Source organism: Mus musculus, chromosome 16 (assembly GCF_000001635.26).
Source record: "Mus musculus strain C57BL/6J chromosome 16, GRCm38.p6 C57BL/6J".
Classification (NCBI taxonomy): domain Eukaryota; kingdom Metazoa; phylum Chordata; class Mammalia; order Rodentia; family Muridae; genus Mus; species Mus musculus.
In genome coordinates this window covers 21,390,081-21,409,459 of record NC_000082.6, presented here as the reverse complement: position 1 = coordinate 21,409,459, position 19,379 = coordinate 21,390,081, and the positions used below count along the sequence as shown (strand labels likewise).

At 48.8% G+C, this 19,379-nt stretch overlaps 2 long non-coding RNA genes across 4 annotated transcripts; one reads left to right on the top strand and one right to left on the bottom strand.

Moving 5' to 3' along the window:
- Nucleotides 1-10,943: 10,943 nt before the first annotated feature.
- Nucleotides 10,944-16,958, top strand: Gm36150. Of its 3 annotated transcripts, none has more exons than XR_384725.2 (3): nucleotides 10,944-11,205; nucleotides 14,347-14,586; nucleotides 16,738-16,958. It is a non-coding gene; the product is annotated as a predicted gene, 36150 (long non-coding RNA). The 3 variants fall into 3 exon arrangements; XR_384724.1 differs by having other exon boundaries at nucleotides 10,959-11,205; nucleotides 14,167-14,586; XR_875950.2 differs by lacking the exon at nucleotides 10,944-11,205 and having other exon boundaries at nucleotides 13,671-14,586.
- Gm36224 lies at nucleotides 15,594-17,910 on the bottom strand. Its single transcript, XR_001782019.2, has 3 exons — nucleotides 17,694-17,910; nucleotides 16,453-16,603; nucleotides 15,594-15,751 (listed from the first exon to the last, which is right to left on the bottom strand). It is a non-coding gene; the product is annotated as a predicted gene, 36224 (long non-coding RNA).
- Nucleotides 17,911-19,379: the final 1,469 nt, after the last annotated feature.

Sequence of the window (19,379 nt, the reverse complement as noted above, 5' to 3'; positions counted from 1 at the left end):
ATTAAACAGCATAATTAAAACCCTTGAAAACTAGAGAGCCACTGTACCCATGGAAAAAAAATAATAGAGGCAAAAAAGAAAGAAAGAAGAAAGGAAGGAAGGAAGGAATGAAGAAAGAAAGAAAGAAAGAAAGAAAGAAAGAAAGAAAGAAAGAAAGAAAGAAAGATCGTAAGAGAATAAGAAAGGCTCTCAGGACAGCTAAAGTGTGACCATGTATGTGTTTGGAAGAAAACAAAAGAAGAGGTCTCCTAGAAGTAAAGCCATCAAAACACACACGCCAAGAGCTCTTACAGGGGAAAAGAGTTTAACTATTATTCCAGAGGGCTAATTAATGCCACCATAACAGGATTCCAGGAGGAAGAGGTGGGAAGGCTGGAGGGAGTCTTGCAAAAAAAAAGAATTTATTTTTTCTAGGACAATAAAAGAAAGAAACACATTAACTTAGTTTATTGTAATATTTCAAACCTCAGACAAAGGAGCAGATACGTAGGACCATCTAGGGAGAAAAACTGGGCCACCTACAAAGGATTCAGGCTCAGAATACGTTAGACGAGTGCTGGAGTGGGCATATGGAATCTACCTGGTGGTGAGAATGTCCTAAAACCTAGTTTATGGAGATTATTGAATAACAGCAAACTTACTCAAAATCATTACATTGAAATGAGTTAATTTTAGAAATCCAAAATATACTTCAATAACATTGTAAAATACAGAATTTGTAACATATAAGTCTTTGGAATGAAATAATAGAGCTCTTTAAATGTGAAAATGTAAATTATAAAATAGTAAAATAACATGTATATAAGTAGTAAGCATCATTAAAATAAATTGCCGTGTAAAGTAAAACAAGCTGACCATGGTGGCGCATGCTTGAAGGAGGCAGAGGCAGGCAGATCATGAGTTCAAGGCCAGCCTGGTCTACACAGTGAGTTCCAGGAGAGCCAGGGCTACACAGAGAAACCCTGTCATGAAAAGCAACCCCCTCCCTCCCAAAAGAGTAAAACAAAACAGGACCCATGTAGTAGGAGAAAATAGCCAGTCCCCTGCCCCCAACAAGCATGCATGTGTGCAAAATAAACGTAAAAGGAATGCTGAGAGCTAAGAGAGAGTAAAGCAATTTCTTCTATGTTCTGAAAGACGTTATTTTGTATTTGGGATCCTCTAGTTGTCAGATTCTCTGCACTGCCCATAAACAAGAACAATGGTTTTGGTTATACCAGGCTTCAAAAAATTTGTCCGATATACCCATCCGTATAAAGCTACAATGGACCAAATGAAGACATAAGACCAACAAAAAAAGGAAAAGCTATTAATACATAGACAAAAGAGCTCTCTAGAATGAGGGATCCTCAGGATGACAGCTGTGTGACCAGCCAGGAGAGCAGCAGGTCCTGCTGGAGTAGGAAGACTCGGGCTGCAGTTCGGGTGCTGTTCCTCTGGACATAGGTGGCATAGACAATAGGACTTATTTTGCTACTATAATCCAGGCATCTCCAGGGAGACGCTCTTTATGAAGAAGTGTGGGTACTTAGGGTAGTGCACACTTATCATCCCATCTACTTAGAAGGAGGCAGAGAATTCAATAATTCCAGGAGTTTGAGACCAATCCGGACAACAGAACAACACCCAGTCTTGGAAAATAAATAAAATAGAAATGTAATCATACTTCACCACGTTCTTTAACTAAGAAGAATAGAAACATAGTCTGTCTTAGTTAGAGTTTTTCCTGCTGTGAACAGACACCATGACCAAGGCAACTCTTATAAAAGACAACATTTAATGGGGACTGGCTTACAGGTTCAGAGGTTCGGTCCATTATCATCAAGGCGGGAATATGGCAGCATCCAGGCAGGCATGGTGCAAGAGGAGCTGAGAGTGCTACATCTTCATCAGAAGGCTGCTAGCATCACTTCTCGGCCTTTTGGCTAAGATCAAGTGCAGAAGGCTGCTAGCAGAATACTGGCTTCCAGGCAGGTAGGATGAGGGTCTTAAAGCCCACCCCCACAGTGACACACCACTCCAAGGCCACATCTTCTAATAGTGCCACTCCCTGGGCTCAGCATATACAAACATAACAAAGTCATAATAATGCAAATTCTGAATATTGCCTTAACTAAAGCAGTGCTCCAAGGATGTAGGAAGAGTGTGCTGTGGTATGTAAGTGGGTATGCAAAACTTAGGCTTCCTGTGTTTTGATCTTCCCCAGGAGCAGACCCTGAGACAAGGATGTGCTCAATTAATTTATCCTGGAAGTGCAGGGGACAGTTAGAAAATTTCAAAGGTCTTAGAGGAAAGGAAGCGTAGGTGATTAAAACACAAACAAAAAGTGTGTGTGTGGTTAAAGTAATGGCTGTAGCTGTAGAGCTTAATCTACAGGGGCAGGAGCAATGAGAGACGGACGGAACACACATTTCGGTGAAGACAGACTTGCAGGGGTTATGGGCGAGCTCTTGAGAGTGCAGGGTGCAAGTGAGGTAGCATCGGTGACATTAATGTTCAGGTCTTCATCTAGCTCCTCCTGTGTGTACGAAGGCAGACCCCAAAACTTTCACTTACAGAGGTGAACACCTTGCCATTGGAAGTGAAGACTAACACTGCATGAAGTGTATGACGAATACTCAGGTGGAGAATTTAGGCAGCAGCAGCGTGACAAGACATGTCTATAACACAAGCCAATAATGCACTCAGGGGTAAATACCAGAAGATGGATGGATGGATGCATGGATGGATGGATGGATGGATGGATGGATGGATGGATGTTTTATAACACACAGACACACACACACACACACACACACACACACACACACACACACACAAATGAGATAGCTATTAGGCCCATAGAAAGCTCTCTCAGGAGGTAAAGGTGCTTACCATCAAGCCGGACAACCTGGGTGCAGCCCCAGGACCTACGTGGCAGAAGGACAGGCCTGACTTCCAAAAGCTGAACTTTGTATCAGGCCCTCGACTGTCTAGGAACTTGTGGATGGTAGCTCTTCAGTAAGACCTTTAATGAGTGAGCGAGTGAACGAGTGAGTAAGGGGGTTTGGGAGGAGGTGAGATTGCTTTGGGGCACAGCACAGAGAGGCAGCAGGCCAGACATCTGGGGAAGGTCAAAGGCTTCGGAGTGTCTGGAATCCATTCCCAGTTAGGGAACAGAAGACAGTGTGAGAAGCCTAGGGGCGGAGACACATGAGGAAACCAAAGCAGGAGATCCTGAGGAGGGAGCTTTGCTTGGACATAGTGAGTAGATAAGAAACGTAGTGACAGAGTGTGAAGAGGGGTCACAGTGCCCAGAGGGGTCACAGTGCCCAGGGGCAGAGCCATGGACACAGCCCCTGCCCTGCTTAAGGAGTCTCCATCCTGACTTCCAGACCTCTTTTCATCCCTCATTCTGGGCAGGTTTTTAATCTCTCCTAACCTCAGTCTCTACATCAGCCCAACGGAACTGATTACTGGTCTACTTGGTGCAGTCAAGAGCGTGCTTTAGAAACAGAAGTGCATCCAGACCACTCAATAAACAACCATCCCCTGATTCTTACATCTGACACCAAAGCTCCCATCCTCAGCTGCCCTGGTGTCCCTGCTCCCTCCCCACCAGCCCCGCCCCCACCAGCCCTGCCCCCCACCAGCCCTGCCCCCACCAGCCCTTCCTGCACTAATGGAGGGAAGGAGGCTTCTAGGGCCTCTCTAGGGTCTGTATCTATTCCAGTTGGTTGAGCCTACAATAGAAGGGCTGTTAAATATTTTGACCATCACTCCTGCTAATAATACCTTCTCGGCCTACCTGACAGCGGCCTGGTTAGGATCAAATGGAACAGCAGACATAAACGGCCTCTGCAAAGGCTCCAAGCACTGCCATGTAGTGGGCAAAAATATTGTTTTAACATCAAAATGCAAAGGTATTGCTGGAGAAAGATGTGGTCACAAAGGGCATGAACACAGAGCTGTGATGAATTGCAGGCTGGGAATAGCTGAGGGGAAGGGAGGGGGGGGGGGCAGTGGGGCAGGAAAGGGAGGGAGAGAGGGGTGGAGAGGGGAGAGGCTGTAACCAGGCTGATCATGCAGCCTCCATTCTAGGTTGGTGTGGTGCTGTGTGCAGGAAGAAGGGAAAGCATTCCCTGCATGCTGACCTAAACCCAGCCGCCATCAGCCATCACTCGCAGTGCATGCTGGGCTACTGCCCTAAGGCATCTGTACTTACCAGACTCAGCAGCACCTCTACCACCTTCTCCTTGCTCCATCTGTCTTTCCCTCCTACCCTCTTCCTCCCTCTACCTTCTCTCCCTCACCTTCTCTCTTTGAAGGTTGGGCTGGAAAAGCAGGCAATCTAAGTCCTTCTGCATTGGTAGAAGTGCTGGGATAGCAGAAGCCATAGCCACCTTAAAATGTGTGGCAGCTCCATTGTCTGATGTTTTCAGAACCAAAAGTGGTTTCCCTACACTATTCGTTCCAATAATTCTCCTCTCTCCTAGGGCTCTCCCCCGATAAACATGTTGGAACACTTTTCTCCCTTCACTGTTCATACCTAAATTAGCTATTGTGATTCCTATTTTACAGCCGGGGGAAAAACAAGGCTCTAAGTAACTTGCCAGAGATACATAGCGGGCAAAGGGCAAAGGGCAAAGCTGTGGCTAAGACTCATTTGGTTGTTTTCTTCTCTACCAGCAAACCAGACAGAACAGATTAGAAGAGGTAAGTCGCCTGGCAGTGGTGGCTCATGTCTTTAACCCTAGCACTCAGGAGGCAGAGGTAGGCAGATCTCTGTGTTTGAAGCCAGCCTGATCTACAGAGTGAGTTCTAGAACAGCCAGGGCTTCACAGAGAAACCCTGTCTCAGAAAGATCAATAAATAAATAGCAATAGAAGAGCTAACTCCTCTTTATTTCAAACCTGTTAAGTGCGGTGCCCACCTCAATGACTTTCCTACATCTGACTTCCTCAGAGGAATTGCTCTCCACTGAATGCTTTCCCTATGGCTTTCCTGCCTTCCCCCATGCTGCCTTTTGCTCTCACCCCATCATATGGGATGGGAGGTTCCTAGACTCCTTCAGGATAAGAGTTAAAGTCCTTGGAAGGCACGCTTAGCCCTTTGAAACTGAGTTGCAAACTCTTAAGACCCAGAAAAGCCTGGTGGGTTAAGTAAATGAGTGCCACAGGCCACGCTGGTGAGGGGAAGGAGTCTCAGCCAGCACATGGCCAGAAAGGTGACTATGTGACATACAATCCTAGACTTAGGATTAGCTTCTGGGAAAGCCAGAAGTCTACAGTTTTATATGAGTCAGTCAACTTTAAGTAAGTGTGTTTGCGTGTGTGTGTGTGTGTGTGTGTGTGTGTGTGTGTGTGTGTGTGTGTATGTGTGAGAGAGAGAGAGAGAGAGAGAGAGAGAGAGAGACAGAGACAGAGACAGAGACAGAGACAGAGACAGAGAGTCAGTGTATGTATCTGTCTCTCCCTCAATATGAGAAGGGGGATGATTTATCATCTGGTAGTGACCTTAAGAGGAAGATCTAAGCACGAGGCTCTTTCTTCCCGCTCCTTTCCTAGTCTGCCTTCTGGTCCGGTACAAGCCAGCTACCACCACCACAACCACCACCCACCACCACAACCACCACCCACCACCACCACCACCACCACCACCACCACCACCACCTCCACACTGAAGACAGGGCATCATGGTTTAGTTCCCATCTGGTTCCTTGATGAAGGAGGAATCCCCTGAAACAACACAATGGAATTTGGGGAGTGTGGGTGCTCAAGTCAGATTGGTGAAAGATTTGAGGAAGTTGTTCAGTCCCAGTTGTGACTTCCATAACTTGAGGTTGCTGCAGTGCTCGGTGTCTGACCCAGGGCTGTCAGCGCATTCATAAGTAATTGCTTAAATTACAAGTGGGGACAGAATGCTCAGCCCTGTTTTCCCCATGCCTTCCCTTTCTCAGTAAATGGCATCTCCACTCTTCTATGACTCAGGTCAGAAACCACAGAGTCATCCCTCCCCTGTCTCTGCAGCCAGCCTGTTCATCACTTCTGCTGACCTTGAGCATGCTATCTATCCCAAACCTGGCCGCAGCTCACCTGCACTGCGTGCAAGCTCCCTCTCTGAGCTGCTGCTGCTGCTGCTGCCGCACTGGCTTGCTCAGGCGCTCAGTTCTTCTGCTTCTGCTTTTGCTCTTCCCTCCCAGACTGCATTTTTAATCCAGTAGGAAGGAGCTCATGAAAAATTAAATGTAATCACATCACTCCTGACCAAAATCCTTCAAAGGCCTCTGTCTCACTTAGAGTGTAAGCCTGTCTTAGTGATGGTCTGTGAGGCCCAGTCTGTGCCCCTTCCTGTGCCAGCCACTCCGGCTTCCTTGCTGTCCCTCAAGTGCAATGGGCATACTCTTGTCTCAACCCTTGGCACTGGCTGCGTCTTGCCTGGGAGTCTGCCCTCTGGTTGCCATATAGCTTAGCCCTTCCTGGCTTTATTCAAATGTTGTTCTGGACACCCTGTTTTGAATTGCTTCGCTCCTCCCCTATGTCACCTGTCTCCCTTATCTTTCTCAATTGGACAAAAGGGCCATCATGGAAACTGCACGAGAGGGACTCTTGACTGAGCAAGTGAAGGCCTTGCAAGGTATTGCGAGAAGAATCTACTTGCAATACCACACACTGGACAAAGGGAGCCTTGGCCCTCGGAGGTTCCCTTTTTATGCCTCGAGTGGGAATGCCAGAGTAGGAGATGTTTTCTTTCTTTTGTTTGATTGTCACATTTTCAGCCCATCGTCAGGAGTAAGTGCCCCTCAGGGACAGCAATGCTTCTTTTGGTCACTGCAGTATTTTTTTTGGTCACTGCTCTATTCCCAGGCCATATAAAGGTTGCAAGCACACAGCATGTGCTCCACAAATCCGTGAACAGAGAAACTCCCTGAGATGTTTGGTTGCGTCAAGTTAAAAGTTGGCATTAAAAAAATAAGAGTTACCTGTATCTTTCCTGACTTTTCATCTCCTAAGATCACGTAAAATCTCCCACCTCCCGGTGGAGTGGAGCTTCTGACATCCATTATCACCGCTTTCTGCCGAGCCTACCAGAGTCTGGGGTTACTGCCATTCGATACCGACTTCATGTCTTCTGCATTAATCACACCCCACCTTGCCAACTCCAGTTCCATCAGCTAATGTTTCCTGCCATTGTGCTCGCAGTGACGGACTGTCTGCAGAGCAGGGAGAGGAGATGGAACTGTGGCCAACAGCCTGTCTGGATCTGCACACCCACTTGCCTTCTGCTCTCGGCGGACCGGAGCCTCTCGGGTATCCTTCAGTCCAAAAATGTACTTCCGGGTTCTTCACCTTCATCTCGGAACAGACTCACTGGCTCTAGCCCACTGCTCCGACGCAGCTCCGGGGCCTGTCTCCAACCACTCCCCCCTGCCCACATTTTAACACCAAGGCCTTCTGATTCTTACGTATTACCTCTCTCGGGTGCTGTAGAGTACCCTCTAATCCCTCTCTTTTGCCCTATCACTCCGTCCCCTGACTCTTCCTATCATTCCCACGGCCAAACTAACCTGAAACGTGAGTCTGAGACTCTACGTTAAAATTTCTGAGTTGTGTCCATGTCAAGAGCATGAAGCTCTAAGGCCAGTGGAGTCTGGGCCCTGCCCACCCCTCCAAGCTCAGCTTCTCTGCGGTCTGGCTGTCATTCTGCTCCTGTGAAACCCTGAGGACTCCTTGTTCCCAGGCCCTGCGGTGGGGTCCCACACTCTGCGCTCTTCTTTCTGCCTCCTCTCAGGGGACATTCCTTTATCCTTTGCCATTTTACAAGGACAGTAGGAGGCCAGTGGCATCCAGCTTTCCTAGCTATGTGAGTCAGAGTTCCATTTGTGAGCCTTCTGAGCCTCAATTTGCTCCTCCGAGAAATGGGAATAACAGACCCTGAGGCCAGACAAAAAGACACGGGAATTATGAGGCCGGGAGAAAGGAGGGGAGCCCATATCCCAGCGTCTCCCCAGCTGAGAAGCAAGAACTCCTGCAGGTTGCAACATTTCCATTGAAGGCTGTCTCTGTAGCATTCCTTTCAAGTACAGATACTTTCTATCAAAATAGCAACGCCCCAGGCTTAAGGCCAGGGGATGTCTATGATCTTTTGTAGGTACCATTTCATTTCTTCAGACAAAACCATTTAAACATATCCCACCTCCTCACCCCCTGTGGGCTCCATTTTACCTTATTGATTTGAGCCTGTGAGATGCCCCTTAAGCGCCCCGCCCCCAATAGACTAGTCATTTCAAGAGCCACTAAAATCCTACACATGACTACTGTAAAAACAGTAAACTGTGCCTCTCTCTGGAAGGGCCTGTAGCCACACTTGGACCACACTTGGGTGTGGCTTACTTCTGAGTGCCCCTTTTCCTCCCGCTACTTGTGCTGATTAAGCCTGTATTGAACATCTTTAATAAACAATCTCTTGCTTCATGAACTGGCTACTCCTGAGCTTCTTTTCAGTGCCGAAGCCATGAATCCTGGTTTGGTCTAAATCTTGGGGAGTTTGGGGAGTTTCTTAGGCTGCTGGGGGGTGACAGTGGAGAGCAATGCTTCCTTTACCTGCACCCCCAAACACTCACAAATGTGTCTCTGGGACGGGAGTAGTGATGGAGAACCCTGAGTCTGCAGCCGAGGGAATGCTAAGCAGTGCTCTGAGCATGTGCTGTTCCGCCGTCACCAAAGCCCCCTCACAGATGACCTGGTTTCTCTTTGAGCCACTTCCATAGCTGTTCAGATACCTGTGGCTGAACATAAAACAAGATGCCAGATGTCCTTCTCTGTGTCACACACAGGTAACTGGACCTGAGGGCCAGCCTTTTAAATGCTGGCCTGTAAACATCAATTCCACTTAACCAAGTGAATATCCGGGGCTGGTGAGACTGGCTAAGTGGCTGAAGGCACCCGATGCTAAGCTGGACAGCCTGCTTACCCTCCCTCCTGGACACACATGGTGGAAGGAGAGGACCAACTCCTGCAAGTTGCCTTCTGACCTTCACACATGCATCATGGAGCAAATGCAACCACGCACACAAGCAATTAAACCTAATATCTAAAAAAGCTTTCAGCAGGACCTGGCCTGCAAGGTGGCCTAGAAGCTGCCCCTCGCCTACCTCCACGGCTGGGACTGTTCCACACCTCCAGAGTACTAGGGCTGCAAAGTACTGCTTTGCCAAGGATAGTCCAGGCAGGGGGCCTGCCTTCCATACTGGTGGTGGACAGGCAACATTCCAGAGCCTGTGCTCACATTCAGCTCATCAGCTACTGCTAAGTAAAAGGAGGAAGTGCTGATGAAATTGCCCAAGGAGTAGGAGCCTGGTGGGTCCACGTGTGGCAACACGGACAGCTAAGCCTTCTGATGCTCTCAGCAGCTTCCTCTCAGGCCTGCACTCAGTGTCTGCTTAGCTCTGCCTGCTCCCCTGCCAGCCTCTGGAAAGACACCTCAATCATTCACCCTCCTTTGGAGCATATTGCCATTACACATCAGACACTCCTTGCGTCGATGGGCAAAATCCCTATGTTTTTTGTCCTCAGCCACCCGGAATGTGCTTGCCCCATAGGACACAGTATAGATGAACCATTGCCCCCTCCTCTAAAAATCTGGTATTCCCAGGCCAGGTGTGGTGGCCCATGCCTACAATCAGAGTACTTGGGAGGCAGAGACAGGCAGATCTTTGTTGAGTTTCAGGACAGCCTGGTCTACAAAGCAAGTCCAGGATAGCCAGTGCTCAATTACACAAAGAAACCCTGTCTTGGAAAACCCAAAACCAACCAACCAAAATAAACACAACACTGGAATTCCCAAGGTCACGTTTGAATGTCCATAAGAGACTTGCTTCTAAACAAGTTTTTACAGTGTAAATTTCATGCCAGTCTGTTCCAAACAACAACAAAAATCCTAGCCTCCTGCTATGCCTAGCTGCTCCTATATGGCAGCCTCAAACCACAGGAGTGACACCCAGCCAGGGCCACTGTCAGACCTCAGTGGGCATGCTCAATGTGCTACCCAGAGGACTGGAACCCCGTTGTGAAAGACAAGGAGTCCACCACACTTTGTTAGCACTTCACAGACCCGATAGTCCCCATCTGATTCATATTTTCAATTACCCCGAAAAACTGAAGTGGAGGACAGAGGATACCTAGAGCAACAGCAGTGGGGAGAGAAGGAACCAGTTTGGGTTTAGCAAGTCTCACAAACAGCAACGTGGGAAGAAGTGTGTGCACAAGTGTATGTGTATGTACACGTGTGTGTGCATGCATGCATGTGCCTGTGTCTGTGTATGTGTATGTGCTTGTGCCTGTGTGTGTATGTGTATACATGTGTGTACATGTGTGTATGTGCATGTATGCATGAGTATGCGTGTGTGTGCATGAGTGTGTGTGTGTGTGTGAGAGAGAGAGAGGGAGAGATATGGGGGTCTGCCTCCCTCCCTCTCCCTGGCACTCTTTCTTTTTCCTGGTCCCATCTTTGTGGCTCTTTTTGCTTAAGGAGAGGCATGGACTGCTTCTGTCCTAGACCCTTATTCCCTCCCAGCTGCTCCCCTGCCCGGCTTACCTCCCTCCTCAGCGCTTCCTCCAGAGACCCTGCCTTCCCCCTGGCTTACTTAATTCTTTTATGCTCATCTCCTGGCTAGCTCTCCACCCCTTCCTTCTGTGTTTCTCCCCCTCAGTTCTGCCTTAATTTATTCCTCCTCTGTCTGACTTTCTGAGCGTCTTTACCACTGACGTTAGTCCAGAGCCCATGGACCCTTCTCAGGAACCTACACTCAGAGTCATTCCCTTCTGGGGGTCAGTGCCTGGTAAAGAGCGGAAGTCCAGCCATTGTTCTGGGGAACTAGCAGCCGTGGACTGGGGCCATTGACAGGCTGCCCAAGAGTGGGAGGGCTCTTGGCTACAAAAGCCCCATTCATTGTAATCCATTCTGCAGATGCCCTGGAGGGTTGTGGGCACCTCTGCACAGACATCCTGGTCCATGGAAGAGAGAAGCCCCGGCTAGTTCTAAGGCGTGGACCTAATTCCCACAGATCACCACTAATCTTGAGTGTCTCACAAACAAACAGACTTCCTGCAGCCCCTGTGCAGGGCCAAGCCTCCTGCCTGAAGACTGGAAGGCGTGAGCATGGGAAACGGCCCCACCTTCCTGCTGAGCCTGATTTCCCAGCCCCTTTCTAGAGTTTGTGTGAAGGTAAGAATATAGGAAATGTCAAAATGTCGTGAAGTGAATGTATGGTCTAATTTATTTTTGCAGAAGATAAAGAACGGAGCCCTGAAATACCGATTCAAGTCAGATGTTCTGAAAAAACGATTAGACAAGAGGGATAAGAAGAGAACCTATGTGTAAAATGCAGCTGAAGAGGCCCGGTGCTGCACCGCCAGCCTGCTTATTACACTGAATGATGTGAATAATTTATCTCATTTCACTCTGCATTAAGAACCGGGAGGATTAATCTTCAGTTTATTTCAGAACACATTAACCCCTACCTGCCTCTGCCTACCATTTCCTGGGGGCTGGGGACTTTCTGGAAACCATCTCTGCTGCTCTTGTGCTAGTCAACAGTACTAGCCTAGCCCACTGGTCCCTTGCCAGGAATCCACAAGGAGTATAGCGTGACAGCCAATGCTGCCTATTTCTGGGACATTTAATTTTCCCCTGCTATAACCTTCAAACCTTCCCAGGCCTGAGCTGGCTTCCTCCTATAGCCAGGCCGTTCCCTTTCATTTATCCATCCCTTTAATTCCTAGGGCAAATGCACAGTCCAAGTGTTTGCTTCTCACATTGGTCTCATCACCAGAGCACTTTACCTGACCCCTGAACTCTGATTTTTCGCCATTCTTCCTTGGTGTGGATGGACACGGGTCAACCTTCTTCACCAGACACCAAGGCCTCCTCTGGCCAGGTACCACCATCTCTCTACCTCCAGCTTCGCCTTCCTGCTTCACCCCACACATCCCCCTCCATATAGCCCAGATACCCCACAGCCAAGCTCCCCGACTCCACCTTCACCTTTACCTTTGCTCTCCTCCTCAAAGGAACCGGCTTTGCCCGCCTGGCCTCCCTGGTTCCCACTCCAGCTGACATTACTACCACTTCATGAGCTTGTGACCACACTGAGCTACTACCACCAGCCAAACAGAGTTCTCTTGGAGTGGGGACACAGATGTCTGCCCAGCAGGAGCAGTAAGCAGGTTAGAGGCAAGGGTTTGGGAGACACCACCAAACAGTGATAGGAATTCAACTGGTTTTTTACAGAGCAATAAAAAAAAAAAAGAGCAACTTTTTCTAAAAGGCCTGTGCTCACATACAATCAAGAAGGCACTGATCACCCCTGGCAAAAATGTAGATTTCAACCTGGGCTTTCAGTGGGTGGGGGGCGGGTTATGATGGACAGGCAGACTTTTCTAGGCTGTTCCTTCATGTTGCTGTTGCCTGCATCCTATTAAAGGAGGCATAAGAAACACAGAGATGGGTTTTTCGTCTGTGAAAGTGATACACAGCAACAAGGGGTCAGAAGCACTGCAGAGCTCAGCAAACCTGCATTTTTGAGCCAATTCTGTGCTTCAGAGCCTGCCATTCTAGTTGGCATTCCAGGCTTCTCAGAACATCACACCATGCCTGGAGCAGCTACCGAGGCTGGACAGAAAGGTCGTGAGAAGCATGCAGCCCTATTCTGTCCCTCTCTTCCCCAGATGTTCCTATCTCCATCCTAGGTGTCTTTTGCCTCCTCCTTCTGAGGGGAGAGTCTCCAAGGTTTCCAGGCAGCCTCCTATCTACTGCCTTACTCCCACTTGAGACCATCCCAGACCTTATCTTAAAATTTAGAATCTCAGAATCATTTTCTCTTTGTCCATTTTCCAGCTGTGTCTCTTGCCTTAAATCTCTTTGGAATGAGGCAGGAAATGAGTGAGCAAATGAATGATATCTCTCTCTTCCCCTCCCCCACCCTCCTTGTTTCCTTATCTGTATGATAATGCCAGGATTGTCCCTGTAGGCAATTGTCTCAGAACAGCCTGTATCACAAGGATGATGTGACCTGCCCGGGTGAGGCGGTTAGCTGTAAGCGGATCAATCTTTCCTAAAGACTTTCAAGAATTCCACATTTTGATTAAGCCTCTCACAGCAAACGACCTTGTCTGGTACTGACCTACATACCCATCCATAAGACAAAGCCCAAACAGGATGGGTAACAACTTTCAGGCCGCTCCTCTATGTCCTGAGTAGCTCAGCCTTCTGCTAGGAGCATGCCAGAGGGTTGTGACCTCATTGACTTTTTAGTCATGGGGTCACTTCCCTTAGCCTCCTGCTAGACTCACTCCCAGCTGCAAACTGGACCCACAGGTCTAACAGACACCTGGGGAACAACTGCTGGTGACCCAGATGGTTTGTGGTCAGGCCCAGCCTGCAACAAAAAAGACATTGCATAAAACCGAAGACAGTCCTATCAAGCTGGCCAGGGAGGCAGTTAAGCAGGGTCTCAGTTCAGTCTCTGAGAGGCTCTGCCTGGGGCTGCAGGGGTCAGCTGGACCCAGGGACCCACAACTCAACAGCAATGCCTTAATATGCCCTTGGACAGACCCCCTGGTCCTCTGCTAGTCAGCATCAGAAAGAGCATCCTACACAGACTAGAATGATTCAGCGTGGAGGGGCAGATGTGCAGGAGTCTGGGCATCTTAATGAATTCTCAGCGCTGGAAGAAAGAATTGCCTCTAAGGGAGGCAGAAGACTGACAAGAGGGGGAACCCTCAAGCGTGACAAGGGAAGCAGTAATTAAAATAGCAGATTTCGATTTGAGGTGGGAGGTGGCTGGAAGAGGGTAGGTCGGTGTGAGGACCAAGGGGGCACCCAGGGAAGCGTCTGACAGAAATGATTCCCAGGGATGTTCTGCGGAGAAGCAAATCCATCTGGAAACCGAAAAGGAATGAAACAAGAATTTGCTGCATTATTTAAAGCTTTTCAGAGGAGGGGGTATTTAGGAGAGAGGAGGTTAAAAGAGAGGAGAGTGAAATTGCTTTACCAATGGGGAATTAAAGGAATCAGAAGGGCTTTTAAAAACGACTCGAGAAAAATAAAAAGGATGCAAAATGTTGTAAGGCTGTGAAATTAATGGCGGCCGAGAGTCTTGGTTCATTCTTTAAATCTGCTTAACAGGAAAAGATGAGGGAGAGCCATTGGTATGCTGGGGAGTTACGGGGTCCTTGAAAACTCAGATGCAGAGATCACGGGCAGAGCTGAATCATGAGGCAGCCAGCGTGTCCTAGGATGGGCAGAAACCAGGCCCCACTGTGGCCACAATCTGCCTACATCAGAATGCCTGCTCCTTCTCTTCAGGATGTTTGGCCTCCTGAATATTTCACTCTTTCATGGGATACTTCACGTCATGTCCAGAGTCAGCAAAGCCCAAAGATGCCCTTGTGACAAGCCGTGCTGGCATTAGAAGGCTCTTGTGTGAGCACTGTTGCTTCCTGGTGTGGTGACCTTGGGTTGACTTTGTCACCTCACAGAGAGCTCTCTGCAGTGAAGATGAAATAGGTCGTATGGACAAGTGGCCATCAGCAGTGCGCCGTGCAGGTCAGTGACTCTAGCTGCCTTGCTTCTTCTTGCTCACGCCTTTGCTGTAAAGGACATCTTGCATGAAGTCTGTCCTTGGAATACCCCTGCCTGGGATTTCTATTGTCAATTTACTAGAGAATATTTATGTCTAAAACCCTGGGAAGGGTGGGAAAAAAAAGACAGTAAAGTTTTAGCACCCCCTCTAAACTGAATGACCTCCCACCAAGCCACCATACACAGCTATCCATTAGCAGTCAAGCCCCACCCTCAAAGGTGTCTGTGGGGCCCAGCTTCACTCCAAGAGACCCTGCAGGGGACTGACTATGAGACGCTGGTTGTATGAGTGACCAGCACACTGAGGCTACCCTGTCATCCACAGGAGGATGGGAAGGGGGGGGGGGAGAGAGAGAGAGAGAGAGAGAGAGAGAGAGAGAGAGAGAGAGAGAGAGAAACAGTCTGGAAAACAAAGCTGGATTTCTAAGCACCCAACAGTGGGATTTTCCTGGGGTGATCTGGAGACAGAATCTGCAGGACTCCATTGAAACCAGTTCTGGGATAGAAAGATAGAAAGAAACCTAATGGGCCCACGTGTCTGTGAGCCTGGCATGGTGGGTGATTTCCAGGATGCTACCAAATTTAGGCTCTGTTACTCTGCTATGAGCCCTTTTCATTTGCCTGTTTCTAAATAACTGCACTAGACTGACCAGTCACCACCCCTCTCTCCCTCCCTACCTCCCTCCCTCTCCCTCTCTCTCCCCTCTCCCCTTCTTCTTTCCCCAGACAGGGTTTCTTTGTATAGCCCTAGTATACTCTGCAGACTGGGCTGGCCTTGAACTCAGAGATCCACTTGCCTCTGCCTCCCTAAAGGCATGCACTGCCAGGCTGCACTGGGATTTTCATTCCTTTTTAACTTGTGCTTGACAGTGGAGATAATATGGAGGATGAGACCCCAGAACTCTTCCTTTGCTCAGGTCTTTCAGTGCTATCCCTGCACTCTAACCTCCCATCTGCTCACGTACCTGGTGGTGGCCAGGAACAAACTCAGCACTCCGTGCTGTGCCTGTCACTCAAGGCTGTGGTGTCATAGCTACCAAGCCAGTCATCCTCAATGGGCATCTGCCTGTGTCAGGCTCACCAGGCATCGCCAGGCATCGAGTACAACTTCAGAACGGAACCCTGTTCCCTGGAAGATGAGAGAGAGCTGCATTATGGTCCAGTTCCCCAATTCACCAACTATTTTGTGGCAGATGTGACTGACTCCCACCTACAACCCTAGCCTAGTGTGCCTGCCTCCCAGAAGGCCATCTGGACCAACTGGAATCTGCAGGTTAGACAGGAGCCTATTGCCAATTGCAACCTGGAGGGCGTCGTTTGGGTTTTCTGACCAGTCTATTGCTCTTTAAGGCATGGACAATTATAGACACCATATGGGACTACAAGAAGGGTAAACCAGGAGGTATAAATACAGTATTTTGTAAACACAGATCTTAGACAAAGGACTGTTGATTATTGGTTGATTGTGCACAAAGCACACCAACCCATACCAATTAAGGATTTTTAAAAATGAGGTCTTATTATATTTCTGTGGTTGATTGATTCCTCCCACCTCAGCCTCCTGGGTAGCTGGAACTATAAGATAGACTCCACCATGCCCAATTCAAGGGGTTATTTTTAGATACCTTATCTAGAAGCTGGAATGCAACCTTATACCTTTTTTTTTTTTAAGCCTGGGCTAACCTGTACTGTAGCAACTTGTTGCTTTGCATATTAATATTCTACAGTGCCCTGCTGACCTTTATAGAGCATAGGGTGTTCACCCCCTTAGCAAAAGGTCTTCTTCACTCTCTACCTCCCGGGTACACAGCAGGGGGCCCCAATACTTACTTGATGAATGGCTGGACCAAGGCACTGGATGGAGGGGGTGGAGCTACTGTTGGAGATATCAGATGTGTGGCCACCAGGGGGCAGTCACGCTCTTCTAAGCAGGACCACTTGAGTCATTGCAGAGCCCCTCTTCTCAGAGGCAGAGAGGGCTCTGCAAAAATTACTCTGGTTAATAAAGGCCAGAACCTAGGGTCTGAGTTCTCTCTTTGTGTCTGGCACTAACTCTGTACAAAGACAGGCCCATCTACAATGATGTACTGAGCTCTGCTTTCTGCCTGTATACAGCCTGTGTGCCCGCCCAACAGTCGAGAGGACCAAACCACTGGGGAGAACTGAGTGTCTTTGCTGGCAGGATCTGAAGGCCAGTGAACACGTAGTGCATACATATGAGTCTATGAGCGGCATATCTACTGGAATTCTCGAATACCCTTCATGCGGATCTGGCCGTTCACACACTGTCACAAAGTGGACCAGCACCAAATAAAAGGAGCTCCGATGTGGAACTAGCCTACCCGCTGACTTGCTTTGTGTGTTGGGCAAACAGTGTCCTTTCTTTGAGCCTCAGTTTCCTCACTATAAAGTGAGGGCTTTGAGAGTTGACTCAGCGGCTAAGAGTGTTGGCTGCTTTTCCAGAGAACCCAGCTTTGATTGCTAGCACCCATATAGTGGCTCAAAGCTGTCTGTTAACTCCGGTTCCAGGGGATCCAGCGCCCTCTTCTGGCCTTCACGGGCACTGCATGTATGTGGTGTACAAACATACATGCAGACAAAATCCTGTACACATAACACAGGAAAAGGGTCTGGGAGAGTGATGTGGACTTTGCACTAGATGGCTAATGGCTTCTCAGGCTCTGATACTGATACTCTGTTAACGTCACTGCATATACCACCAAGCCAAAGGCAAGGAATTATTTTTAGATTCCTTACCCAGAAACTACGACACCCCCCTTGCTTTTCCTTTTAGCAGCCATCTTATCCTAAGCTGCCCTCTGCAGCAAGGCTCCTCAACCTATTTTGTAATTGTTGCTTCGAATACTAATCCTGCAGTCCTCTGCTGACCACTTTTCCAGTCTCCTGTGACCTCTTCTTGTCTCTGGGGTACAGACTAACTCAAGTTCAAGGCCTCCAGGTCATGTTGTGGCTTCTCAGCCTAGATTGGAGCTTGAATCCATAAGAGGGGCCTCTGCCAGCCCCTGGCTTTTTACATGACAAAATGCAGCCTCATTTGGCCTGACACTTACACATGCTGCTCAAAGAAGGTTCGCAATGGTGTGGGAAGGCGGCTACTCAGCTCTCTCTGTGTGGATGTTCACCAGGTGGGGCCGGCTCCACTGTCTCTCCTTGACCTCAGTCTTCGTTCCCTAGTTCTCAGCCCACCAAGGATCCTGTCTGGCCATCTATGTTGCCATCAGTGGGTAGGCAAAGAGCATGGGTCAGATCCGCTGGCCTGGGACTCTGTCAGCAAGCAGCGTTGGAACCTCTCACTCCTAGAACCTCTTGGGATTCGTGCCAACCCCCTCTTTTTCACCTCCAGGAGGGGCAAGCCACATGACAACCTACCAAGCACAGGCTGCTGTTAAAATGAGGGGAGAGATGTTTCTTCATAATTTCCCCCTCTTGAAATAAACCCAGACTTAAGAACAACAGAAACACGCAAAATGTGTTTTTAGTGGAACCCAGATGGAAGGCTGAAAGCCCAGCGGGCTGTCTCCATAGAGGATTCTTGTCTCTGGAATTTTGCCCTCTCCTCCCCACCCCCTCAGGCACATCCCCTCCCGATCTCTGGGACTGGGCTTTCTGGTCTGGGGTAGCCTCCCCCATGCCATCTTCCTGGTGGTGTTTCAGGTAGGCGCGTGATGGGAGAGGGGAACCTGGTCACCTCCTGGACAAGGCTCAGTCTGGTGAGAGCCACGGTTTCAGAGATCTGAGGAGAGGGGAGTGGGGACCAAGACCAGCTCCGTCCAAACACCTGGATCTGTCGAAATACAACAAAGAGAGTAAATTAAGCCATCTGAAAAAAAAGTACTGCAAGGAATTCCACTCACCCACACGGCCCACTGCTTCTCATTACATAGTTACAGTTTTCCATATTAACATATGCAAATCCAGCCCAGTGCGTGAAGATTTAGGATACAAAAAAGGCCTTTTCCCCTTCCCCCAATTTGGTCCAAGGATTTCCCTGTGGGGTAAAGAGCTCTCACCAGTTCCATTTGGAGTCTACTAAAACAGAAATGGTGGTCTGCTCTGGATGAGAGCAGGGGTGGGGGCTGGGGCTGGGGCTGGGGCTGGGGCTGGGGCTGGGGCTGGGGCTGGGGCTGGGGCTGGGGCTGGGGCTGGGGCTGGGGCTGGGGCTGGGGCTGGGGCTGGGGCTAGGCAGGGAAACTGCCCTTATGGAAACTGTTGCTCCTATATGGGGTCATTTCACAACAGATACTCCTGAATGGTATATACCAGAGGCTGATGTGGGAACAGGAGACGCAGCACCAACAAGCAAAAACATCAGGTCTCACCTCAGACTGTCTGTGCATGGTCTTCTAGAGAAGAAAATCAGGGACTGGAGAGATGGCTCAGTAGTTCAGAGCACTGACTGCTCTTCCTGAGGTCCTGAGTTCAATTCCCAGCAACCACATGGTAGCTCACAGCTATCTGTAATGGGATCTGATGCCCTCTTTGGCTATGTCTGGAGACAGCTACAGTGTACTCATATAAATAAAATAAATCTTATTTAAAAGAGAAAAGAAAAGAAGATCAGAGATTATAATTACCAGTTTATGGAAGGGTTGGGTTTGCTCAGGGATGAGTTGCTTCCGGGACCTCAAGACAGAGCTAGTTCAACAGAGATCCCAACTCCTAGGGCTGAAGTTCAGGTAAGACATATAGACAAAGTCAGCATTACTCTGGAAAAAAACATGGAGGGGTGAGAATCA